Source organism: Panthera uncia, chromosome D2, assembly GCF_023721935.1.
Source record: "Panthera uncia isolate 11264 chromosome D2, Puncia_PCG_1.0, whole genome shotgun sequence".
Lineage (NCBI taxonomy): Eukaryota > Metazoa > Chordata > Mammalia > Carnivora > Felidae > Panthera > Panthera uncia.
In genome coordinates, this window is record NC_064818.1 from 32,932,582 (window position 1) to 32,942,832 (window position 10,251).

Genomic DNA, 10,251 nt, shown 5'->3' on the forward strand with positions numbered 1-10,251 from the left:
AAAAATAAAAAGACAGATAGCCACCCAAACACCCTGTGAGCATAAAGATTTTAGTATATCAGGGAGCCTGGGTGGCTCAGTCAGTTAAGTATCCAACTCTTGATCTCTGTTGGGGTAATGATCTCACAGTTCATGAGATCAAGTCCTGTGTCAGGCTCTGCGCTGACAGCATGAAGCCTGCTTGGGATTTTCTCTCTATCTCTACCCTTACCCGCCTTTGCACACATGCACACTGTCTCCCTCTCAAAAATAAATAAATAGGGGCACCTGGGTGGCTCAGTCAGTTAAGCCTCCAACTTTAGCTCAGGTTGTGATCTTGCAGTTTGTGAGTTCGAGCCCTGCACTGGGTTCTGTGCTGACAGCTCAGAGCCTGGAGCCTGCTTCAGATTCTGTGTCTCCCTCTCTCTCTGCCCCTCTCCTGCTCACAATTTGTGTGTGTGTGTCTTTCTCTCTCAAAAATAAATAAATGGTAAATAAATAAACAAACATTAAAAAACATTTTATTATATCAATAGATACCATAGACAACGCAACACATTAGAGAAAATATATGCTCTCTCTATATATAAATGTAAATATAAATGACTTTTTAAAAAAAGTGTATGCTTCCACATACATATAAAGAGTTCTTGTTAATCAAAAGGTAAAAGAAAAAGTTTTAAAAAAAAGTCAGGGGTGCCTGGGTGGTTCCAGTGGGTTAAGCCTCAGTCAATTTTGGCTCTGTTCATGATCTCACAGTTCATGGGATCATAGCCTGCATCAGGCTCTGCACGGACAGCATGGAGCCTGCTTAGGATTCTCTCTCTCCCTCTCTCTATGCCCCCACCCCACTCACACTCTGTCTCTCAAAATAAATAAATAAACTTTAAAAAAAAATAACAAAATTTAAAAAGTCACAGGATAGAATAAACAGTTTCACAGAAAGAAATAGTCAATAAAGAAATTAAAATATGCTCAAACTCACAAGTAACCTGAAAACTGCAAATTTTCTACCCATCATATTAGTAAAAATGTACAAGATTGATAATACCAAGTGTTGGCAAGTATGTAAGGATATAGGCACTTTCATAATCTGCTAGTGGAATGCATAATAGTACACAGACTCTATGAAAGGCAGATTGGCAGTATCTTTGAAAATATACATACCTTTCAAGCAATAATTATAGCCACTACTCTACAGGTATTCTAGAACATCAATCCAAGAGAAAGAATAGGGGATGTTCATTTTGGTTGGTAAATGCAAAAATCTTGGACAACTTAAATGTCCATCAATAAAAAATAAAAAAAAAAGGTTAAGTAAATTACAAAAAATCAAAAGGAAATACAATCAGCTGTTAAAAAGTGTATATTGACAGAATGAGATCTTATAGGCACATAGCTAAGTTTTAAAAAAGAGAAAGAGCTGCAAGGGTACCTGGGTGGCTCAGTCAGTTAACCATCTGACTTTTGGTTTCAGCTCAAGTCATAATCTCAGAGTTCAGGAAAGTGAGACTTGTGTCAGGCTCTGTACTGACAGCAAGGACCCTGCTTGGGATTCTCCTCACCCTCTCTCTCTGCCCCTCCCTTACTCCCACTCACTCTCTCTCATAATAAACTTTTAAAAAAGTGTTTTTAATTTAAAAATAAATAGGGGCACCTGGGTGGTTCAATCGCTTAAGCGTCCAACTTCGGCTCAGGTCATGATCTCATAGTTTGTGAGTTGGACAAAGTCAGCTCTGTGCTGATAGCTCACAGTCTGAAGCCTGCTTCAGATTCTGTGTCTCTGTCTCTTTCTGCCCCCCCCCCAACTCTGTCTTTCTCTCTCAAAAATAAACATTTAAAAAAAATTGGGGGTGGGGGAATGCAAGCTGGTGCAGCCACTCTAGAAAACAGTATGGAGGTTCCTCAAAAAACTAAAAATAGAACTACCCTATGACCCAGCAATTACACTACTAGGTATTTATCCAAGGGATACAGGTGTGCTGTTTCGAAGGGACATTTGCATCCCAATGTTTATAGCAGCACTATCAACAATAGCCAAAGTATGGAAAGAGCCCAAATGTCCATCGATGGATGAATGGATAAAGAAGATGTGGTATATATATATACAATGGAGTATTACTTGGCAATCAAAAAGAATGAAATCTTGCCATTTGCAACTATGTGGATGGAACTGGAGGCTATTATGCTAAGTGAAATTAGTCAAAGAAAGACGAATATCATATGACTTCACTCATATGAGAACTTTAAGAGACAAAAAAGATGAACATAAGGGAAGGGAAACAAAAATCATATAAAAACAGGGAGAGGGACAAAACATAAGAGACTCTTAAATATGGAAAACAAACAGAGGGTTACTGGAGGGATTGTGGGAGGGGGGATGGGCTAAATGGGTAAAGGGCATTAAGGAATCTACTCCTGAAATCATTGTTGCACTATATGCTAATTTGGATGTAAATTAAAAAAATAAAATAAATAAAATTAAAATTACAAAAATTTTAATAAACAAATAAATAAAATCTTGGAGCATCTGGCTAGCTCAGTCATAAGAGCATGCTATTCTTGATCTTGGGGTTGTGAGTTTGAGCCCCACGCTGGGTGTAGTGATTACTTAAAAAATAAAATCTTTAAAAATTTTTTTTCAAGTCTTTTGAAGAAGAATAAACACTGAAGACAAGAAAGAAAAATAAATATGGAAAAATGTTCAATTTCACAGGCAAAGAAATGGAAATTTAAAGTGAGATAGCACTTTTCACCTATCATGTAAACTGTTTTTAGTTTGTTCAATGTCTATTTACTATTGCTGATATAAGTGCTGGGAAATTAATACTTTTTCCCACACATCCCTGGAGGAGTGTAAATGGACAGAACCTTTCCAAGAGGTATGTGTATAAAAGTAGAAGAAAAGATCTTCAGGCTCTCCTGTGGAGATTCAGAGCTAAAGAACACTTTTCGACCATTATCCTCTTTACACATCGGCGGTTACTCTTTCAGTTTTCAACCCTCTGGGGCAGAAGTTCCATGCTCTGCCCTCAAGGCTCTTCCTCTCATTACACTCTTACTCTAAACCTTTCTTAGAAAAATGTCTCAATGCCTAAAAATAATTCACATAAAAAACATGGGCACCCAGCCCACTTAGTTAAAAGGTGTTAGAAAACAGAATCTTATTCACACCCACATGTTCGTGGAGCCTACAGATGAGGGACTGCTGCAGAAAGTCAACTCAATGAAAAATCTGACCTGACTCACCTTCAAATGTGTATGTATTTCTTAATAATATTAGGTATTACAACATAGTTGTATCCCTCCACTTTTTTCTCAATGTTTATTTATTTTTGAGAGAGAGGGAACATGCAAGCACTAGTTGGGGAGGGGCAGAGAGAGGGAGCCAGAGGATCCAAAGCAGGCTCACTGACAGAGAGCCCAATGCGGTGCTCATCCTCACAAGCCCTGAGATCATGATGTGAGCCAAACTCAGATGCTTAACCAGCTGAACCACCGAGGCTCCCCCCTCCACTTTTTTTTAAGGCATATAAACATTTATTAAAATGGGTCAATAATGCAGCTAGACACAGAAAAATGAAACAGTAATATAATAAACCAAATGTAAGAAGCCTCTGAATGAACTATGCATTTATCCTAAGTATCAGTAGGAAGTATAAGTACAGTAGAAGGGAAACAAGTCATCAGTTTGTACTCTCATCTATCAATAGCCTCCTGACAACTCTGGTTTCCTGAAATTAGCTGAGAGCATCTATAACTCAATGCATAGTGATTATTAAATATAATTTGGCAATGTGGTACAGTAGAAGAAACACTTAATTAGAAATCAGGACACCTGGGACATTGCAGCCGTGTGACTTTGGCAAGTCACTTAAAAGTTCCTGTTGCCTTGGGGCATCTGGGTGGCTCCATGGGTTGAGCATTTGACTCTTGATTTCAGATTTCATCTCAGGTCATAATATCGCAATTTGTGAGATCGAGCCCTGTGTCAGGCTTTGCACTGACAGTGTGGATCCTGCTTGGAAATCTCTCTCTCTCCCCCTCTCTCTCTGCCCCTTCCCCACTCTGTCGTGTGTGCATGCATGCACTCTCTCAAAATAAATGTACTTAAAAAAAGTCTGAATGCAAATATATAAATACATGTGACATGTATATATTTTTCTTAATACAAAAAAAAAGCAGTATAAAATGTTTAAATCTCTTAAAGTCTGTTGTAATAACATTTGCTCTATACTGCATATGAATATAATCATTTCCATTATTAAAATGATCACTTTCTAGAAGATTGCAAATGTTAACAATTGCTTGTTTTGACTATTTTCCCAAGCATAGCTCCCTATACAATTATATACAACATGAATATGGCAATTTACTCAATTCTCTGTTCAACAACCTAAACTCATACTTACCATCATGTTAATATTCAAATTAGTTCCCATATGTAGTATAAACATTTGAGGGAGAAAAAATATATGAACAAAGACACAGAGGTTGAATTCTGATCTTCTGGCCAATTCTACCTTCAATCTCTGCCCCACCCCAATCTCAAGGTACTCTCTCTGCAAAAGAAAGGAATCTTGCTTAGGTTTTTCCAATCACATGTATTTCCAACTCCAATCCCTAATCTGACATTTACTACTAGCTCTATGATCTTTAGCAACTTCCTTAATTTTTTGTTTAAAATTGAAGCACTAGGACCAGCTGAAGAGCAGAATGTTATGAAGATAAAATGAGATAATGTGCCTGGCACATTAATAATCAGTCAAAAATTTTAGTTATTATGCTTATTATTGACTTAAGAACATGCAGTGATATTTAAGAGTACCAAAAAAAGACTTAAATCACAAGCTGACTTGTGAATTTTGTCATTATAACTTTTATCTCTTCTGAGAAACATAATATGTATTCTATTAATGCAGCATAGTTTAGAATTTAGTATTTTGTAATTTTTATAATTATTTCTTCCTTTATAATCTTGTCAACCAGGAAAACTCCTGAGGGCCAGAATCTTGTTTCATGAGCTTGTGTGCACATACTGTGCTTTTTTTTTTTTTTTTTTTTTTTTTTTTTTTTTGGGGGGGGGGGGGACAAATAATTGGGGGGGGGGGGGCGCGCAGGGCAGAGAAAGAGAATGAATCTCATGAATCTCAAGCAGGCTCCAAGCTCAGAGCCTGCCATGGGGTCCATCCCATGATCCTGGGATCATGACTTGAGCCAAATCAAGAGTCAGACACTCAATGACTAAACCACCCACCTGCCCCTATATTGTGCTTATTACATTGTAATTATTTGTTTCTCTGTCACTCTACCTAGGTTCTGAGCATTGCAAGGCAGAGAGCAAAGCTTACCCCTATTTGTATCCTAAAAGCTTAGTAATGATACAAAATAGGTCTCAGTAAATGTTTGTTGAATGGATAAATGAATGAATTACTCTCACCCCTCCCCTCAATGCCTTACACAGTACTCCACACATAATAGGAACTCAGTAAAGCTCTTTAATGGATCCATGCAGAAATCATTTGGACCCAACCACATAAAGCTGTATCTTGCCTCAGAAAGGCTTTAAAGTGTAGCTACTAATATTACAAATTAAAACTTTTAGTCTAACACATATCAAATAAATAGGTTCAATGACTAACCACATCAAGGGTAGTGCCAGAAGGATTTAAAAGCCATTATTCTAATTAATGAATTTGTGAACCTCAAATGGAAAAATCCAGTTACATAATCAAAAGAGGTTATCCCCTACAAATTTATACCTACAAAAGACAGTAAGAAAAATTATCAGATAGTTTGTAATTGTTTTTATGCCTGAATTGAAGCCATTGTTTTCAGTAGAAATAAGAGTTCAGGAGCAAAGTGGTCCAACCTCATCTCCACAAAACAGTTCTGAAACTGAGAAACTAAATATTTTGCCCTCTCCTTGATTTTAACTCCTGGGAGACTCACTTTATTCCCAGATTAGCAGATATTCAAAACTTGTTCTATCTCCTAAAATAAAACTTCATCCATTTCTTAAAAGGCAAATAACCTGAATATGCGCACTTTGGGAACACTAGGTTTTATATTCAAGTTAACTAAAACTATCCCTAGTGTTCAGCCTTCTGCTGCAGCAATAGAAACACTTTCCTTACTTTTTAAATTACATTCGTGGAAGGCTTAAGTGTCGTGCTGCACATTCTTTCACTGTATCAGCTAAACTGGTTTTACACTGCATATATAATTTCAAAAGTACACCGTAAAGGAATTCTATACTTGAATGAATCTGGGAAGAAACGTGATCTCAGCACACACACACCCCTTCTTTCAACTCAATACGCTCCAGAGGAAGTACATCTTAGGGGTTTTTTCCCTAAAGAATTTCTCTCCCGTCCCCACCCCACACTTTATTTTACAGCAGCGATCATTCATTATCCCACTCAACAGTCTCTCCGCAAAGAACCTTTCCAACTAATCCTAGTTCACCAGGACCGTACTTCTACATCTTACAGTCCGTGGGGGATTTCTTTGGAAGGGACAAGTGGTGGTGGAGGTCCGGGACGCCACCATTCCCGCCACGCCATTTAGGACCCAGGTCCTGGCGCGCAGTCCTATTCCAGCTTTCGGCGGACCCCGTGAGCCGCGAAGGGTCCGACACAGTCCCCCAGTCCTCACCAGCGCAAAGCAAACCGGGCCCAACCTCTGTGCTCCCATTCAATATACCCTCCACCTCGCGGTACCCCCATTTCTTCCCACTTACTCCTCGATGTAGTCCGGTCCCTTTATCCAGTTCTGAGTCCGCGTAACCCTCTTCCTTCCAACGCACACCCTTCCACACTCCGGCCCCTGCCCCTTGAACCCTACTACACCGCCGTCCCTCCCACTGGACCTCACGGCAGCTCTAGCCCTCCGAGTGCCCTAGTGCAGACCTGCGCCAGGTCCCTTTACCCACTGGACCTGGGTCCTCTCCAACACGTCACACTTGGGCCCGTTATTCCCGACCTACCCCCACCACCAGGGCTACCCCCTGCACCCCCGTTACCTCCGACCCCGCCCCCCTGAGGGTGTCGCACTCACAGTTCCTGCCGCCGCATCCTTAACCGCCGCGGCTGCTATAGCTACGGGGAGCCAAGGCAACCAGCTCTCGCGACACTTTCCTCAGCTAACGGCGAGAACAGCCGAGAAGAACCTCTAGCAAGAAAGTAAACGAGTCGGGCTTGAGAAGGCTAAGTATATCTCGCGATAGTAGTGTGTAAAATGGCGGCCGCCAGGCGTTAGGGGCGGCCTGGAAAAGTCTGGTAGTGGGTGAGGGCAAAGAAGAATGTGTATCGAAGGAGTCGGAAAACTATTGCAGGGGGGAACGGGTTGACCTGGGGGAAGTTAGTATGGCGAACCCTACACTGGAATAGCTTTAGGGATGTGGCCTTGTTTGCTCCAAGTGCCTCAAAGTTAGAGCAGTGACGCCTTTAGTTCCGTTTTCCTGACATTTTCCTTATGCATGAGGAGTTAGAGATGGAGCAAGACAGATGTTGATCTTACGGTCTCCTCGTAACCTTCCTTCAGGAAATTTTCATCCGTTCTTCTCACACCGGTTTGCACACGGTATTTGGTTTCACAGAAATAATTTGTTTATTCACGAGTTCCCCACCCCTATCAGTTCGCCAGACCAAAATAGGAAATGAAAGGTTTTTTTGTGTGTTTTGTTTTGTATTTTTAATTGAACATAAGCACAGGTGTTTGGCCTTGGATGCGGAAGGGGACCGCATTGGTGTATGACTTGAACTTTGCACTTGTTGCTTGCAGCTCTGTGGACACATCCTTAATTCCTGACTCACAAAACTTAGTTGTAGGGCTTTCTCAAGCTCTCAGACAACTGTAAATGCAGACTGAGAAACATCTGGAACAGAAGATGGATTTAAAGAACGTAGTGGAGGTTGGTTGGAAAGTAGTGAGTTATTTTAATTGGTTATTCACAGTCAGTTACAGATCGAACTTACTCTCTTTTCCTCCTTCTCACTACTGCACTGGACTTAAAAACAGAACAACAACAACAACAACAAAAGTTGGTGAACAAGGAAGAGTAAAACAGGAAGTAATTTTTTGGAATTGTTTCCCCCAACTTTAAGGGTAGGCGCTTAATAATTATTTTATGGTTAACTGAAATCTCTATGTCTCATGAAGGTTGTTATGTGTCTTTGTACAGCTGATGTCTCACACAATACCTGGTATACATTAGGCACTCAATAAACATTTGTTAAAGGAATATAGTCCTTAACTTTGGTGAAGGACTCACAGAGTTTTAAGCATGAAAATCTGATGGAAATTGTGAACCCATATCCAGATCCTGTCTGTGCTCTACCCATATTCCCTCAGCCCACCCCAGAGCTTACTACAGCCTTGATAGATAGTGCAGGTCCATACCTTCCTACCTCAAACACCTGTGTATTTCTTTGCCTGGAAGTGCCAGCAGAGTTAAAATTCCCAGTAGCAATCTGCAACCAAAGAAAGATGGCATTTGGTGGCTAAATACTACAGTTCCTCATCCCCTCAGTGGGGCAATTCTGAGTTCACTGTAGTGTTTCCCAAAACTTCCTAATGTACAAATCACCTGAAGAGATGAGTAAGACACAGATTCTTGAGTTTGCATTTTTAACCAATCTCCCAGGAAACAGTGATGCTGCCAGTCCAAGGACCACACTTTGAATAGCATTTTTCTCAGTAACAAATGGGACTCAACTCCAGTTGCCCAAAACACCTTTATTGGCTTTCTTCTCACTCCCTTACACTGTTTGGATTTCTGGAATCACCTTCCAACCTTCTGGGTCCACATCTTTGTCTCAGGATGTACCTGCATCCACATCTTTGTCTGAGGATCTATTTGGGGGGGGGGGGGGGGGAATCCAACTTATGGCAACACTGTCCTTAGAAGAATACACACAGGGGATGCCTTAGTGGCTCAGTCGGTTAAGCGTCTGACTCTTAATTTTGGCTCAGGTCGTGGTCTCACGATTTGTGAAATCGAGCCCCGCATCAGGCTGCACACTGACAGCATGGAGCCTACTTGGGATTCTCTCCCTCTCTCTCTCTCTGCCCCTCCCCTGCTCACTTTCTCTCTCTCTCTCAAAAATAAATAAAAACATTAATAATGATAATAAGTATTTGAAAAAAAAATACAAACAGAAAAATCTTTGGAAAATAAAAGGGGGTACCTGGCAGGCTCAGTTGGTGGAGCATACGACTCTTGATCTCAGGGTTGCAAGTTCGAGCCCCACATTGGGTGTAAATATGACTTAAAAATAAAATCTTTGGGGCGCCTGGTGGCTCAGTCGGTTAAGCGGCCGACTTCGGCTCAGGTCATGATCTCGCGGTCCGTGAGTTCAAGCCCCACGTCGGGCTCTGTGCTGACAGCTCAGAGCCTGGAGCCTGTTTCGGATTCTGTGTCTCCCTCTCTCTGACCCTTCCCCATTCATGCTCTGTCTCTCTCTGTCTCAAAAATAAATAAACATTAAAAAAAAAATTAAAAAAAATAAATAAAAATAAAATCTTTAAAAAAAGAAAAAGTAGAATACAGAAATAGAGTTTTGTGTACGAGTTTAAAGGGAGTATGAGTCCTCTGAAATTTGTTTAGGTTGTAAAGGGAAATGATCAAGGTAAATGTTATGTGACCCAAGGTCCATGAAAATTAGATTAGTCTATGCAAAGTTTAGCAACTTAATAAAATCATTAATGGCTCATGGAGTTGGCTGAATTCAGCCAGCTCTCCTCAGAAGTTATTTTCCCAGATCCTATTAAGCCATCTTCTTATTCTTCCTGGTCCTCATCTCTTATTTTGTGGAACACAGAGGTAACTAAGTCTGGGAATCTAAAGAAACCACATGCTTGAAATAAAAATTAAAAATTTTTAAAAATAGGGGCACCTGGGTGGCTCAGTCGGTTAAGCACCGACTTCAGCTCAGGTCATGATCTCACAGCTCATGAGTTCAAGCCCCGCATTGGGCTCTCACAGCTGAGAGCCTGGAGCCTGCTTTGGATTCTGTGTCTCCCTCTTCCTCTCTGCACCTCCCCCACTCACACTCTGTCTTAAGAGAGTCTCTCAAAAATAAACATTTAAAAAATTTAGGGGGGTGGGGGAGAGGGAAAATGGGTGATGGGCACTGAGGAGGGCACTTGTTGGGATGAACACTGGGTGTTCTATGTAAGGCAATTTGACAATAAATTATATTCATAAAAAATGAAAATTTAAAAAAATGTTTTAAATAAAATATTGTTGTTCATTCCTATTGGGCTGTC

General features: G+C 40.6%; 1 protein-coding gene across 1 annotated transcript in view; it reads right to left on the reverse strand.

Moving 5' to 3' along the window:
- Positions 1-7,142, reverse strand: part of USP54 (ubiquitin specific peptidase 54) — a 132,134-nt gene extending 124,992 nt beyond the window's left edge. Inside the window, 1 exon segment of the mRNA XM_049645225.1 lies at positions 6,722-7,142. The gene's annotated coding sequence lies outside the window, so the exon portion shown is untranslated.
- Positions 7,143-10,251: the final 3,109 nt, after the last annotated feature.